Genomic DNA, 2067 nt, shown 5'->3' with positions numbered 1-2067 from the left:
AGAAAGAAAAAATAACGTCAATATCTACCACTGCTCTACTGGGATCATTGTATAACATAAAACAGCCATCCAGTGATGCTTCCCACACAAGTTGGCGTCAGAGTAAATTTTGGTGACATTTGGCCAAACTTGTAGAACATCCTTGACTTTTATGTGAAGGGTGTATTGTGTGAAAACACATTGCAAACAATGTACAAACAAGAGGGAATGTTTCCAGGTCATGACGGTCATGTTCCAGGTCACATTTTAGAACATGCCTGAAAAATCTGGAAAACCCATGTCCTAAGATACATACATTATACTGTGAAGTGAAGAGTAAAGTAGGGAACTCAAAATACTCAGCATGCTATTTGTCATTAGTCATTAAATAATTGTAGAAATATTGGAAACTGTGCAGCAGTTACTGACTTCTGATATAAAAAGTGCCATATTTCAAAAGCATGTTCAAGACTCGTTCTTTTTAAGAATGCTAACTAGATTTTAGTCGTATCATCTGTTGTAGATGTTTTAACTTTTGCAATGTCTTTAAAATACTAAAAAACACACGGTTCAAATTGTCTTATTAGTGAGCTAGCATTCTTTTCTGAGGCCCTGGAAGTGTTTATTAGCAGTTTATTCATTTGTTATTTTCATGTGCCAGTAGTTTAGTGTCACTTAGATTATTTTTGGTCTGTAACATCTAGATTCACACCAATTTTGTCAACAAAATACAATTGTCCCTTTAATGTGGGTTAAAATGGTGTTAAGATGTTGGTTCTAATCATACTTTGGACAATCATATATAATAATTGTTATAATATAATATCTGGGTATTATCATTGATAACAAATTAAGTTTTGGTCCACATATTAAGTATCTGAGTAAAAAATTAAAGAAGAAGTTAGGGTTTTACTTTAGAAATAAGTCATGTTTCCCATTTAAGGTGAGGAAAAAACTAGTGTCCGCTACATTTCTACCGATTCTCGAATATGGGGATGTGGTTTACCAGCATGCCCCCTCTTACCTTCTTCCTTGGATGCTTTGTACCATGGTGTTCTGAGATTTATTACTGATTGTAAATTTTTAACTCATCATTGTGAATTATATGAAAGAGTTGCATGGCCTTCCTTGAGAATACGGAGAAAAATGCACTGGCATTTGTTGATATATAAGGCAATTTTGGGTTATTTGCCAAAGTATCTCTGTTGTTTTATACAAAGGACTTTATTTGGAAATCATTCATTACATTCTCAATCAAATTACAATCTCTGTATGCCTTTTGTCAGAACTGAGCTTGGTAAAACCTCTTTTAAATATGCTGCAGCCTCAGATTGGAATCTTCTTCAAAAGGAGAGGAAGTTACAAAACTTGGTGTCTTATAATTATTTTAAGTCCTTATTATGTAATCTTGAGAGCAACTTAATGGTGTGTAATTGTTTTTAACCAGTTATATGTTGGTTTTGTAATGTATGTTGTAACTACGTTGTTTATTTGTATATGCAAACTCGGCTGCCTATCTTGGCCAAGACACTTGGAAAAGAGATTTTAATCTTAGTAAGTCTCTTCCTGGTTAAATAAATAAATGAAATAATGGCATTCGCAATATAGTGGATAATTGTATCATGAATTGTCGCATGTTTTTTTCCCCCTCTTGCAAATATTACTTTATTATATTAAACACAAACTGGTCAAGAAATCCTTCTCTTCTGCATGTTTTCACTTAATTTTGGAGTTTCACAAATTCTGCCACTTAGTGGGTATGATATGAAGAGAGTGGGTGAATGAGACAGTGGAGCTTCAGATGAGAAGAATGGAGGGAATGTAAGTCTAGTTCCCACCATTTCCTGACGCAATCTTCCCCCTTCATTCTCTCGCTTCTCTCTTCCAGTAAACAGACCACAGGATCACAGGTCAGTCATATTACATATTCTTTTCTAAAATCAACCCCTTTTTCTGCATATTCAATGAAGTATTTGACTTTGGAAACCATATTTAATTATATTTTCAGTCATGGTTCTCTTTATTTACAGTGAACTCGTAATTTTACTACTTACTATATATTTTGTGTTACATGCTCAAAAGTTTTTT

General features: G+C 33.7%; 1 protein-coding gene across 1 annotated transcript in view; it reads left to right on the top strand.

The window, feature by feature from the left end:
- Positions 1 to 1839: 1839 nt before the first annotated feature.
- Positions 1840 to 2067, top strand: part of LOC107602988 (uncharacterized) — a 2613-nt gene continuing 2385 nt past the window's right edge. The window contains exon 1 of the mRNA XM_016295653.1: positions 1840 to 1889. The gene's annotated coding sequence lies outside the window, so the exon portion shown is untranslated. The remainder of the gene's footprint in view (positions 1890 to 2067) is intronic.

This window comes from Sinocyclocheilus grahami, unplaced genomic scaffold (assembly GCF_001515645.1).
Source record: "Sinocyclocheilus grahami isolate Dianchi unplaced genomic scaffold, SAMN03320097.WGS_v1.1 scaffold339.1, whole genome shotgun sequence".
Classification (NCBI taxonomy): Eukaryota; Metazoa; Chordata; class Actinopteri; order Cypriniformes; family Cyprinidae; genus Sinocyclocheilus; species Sinocyclocheilus grahami.
Note: the sequence above shows the minus strand (reverse complement) of the source record. Positions and strands in the feature narration are given on the sequence as shown.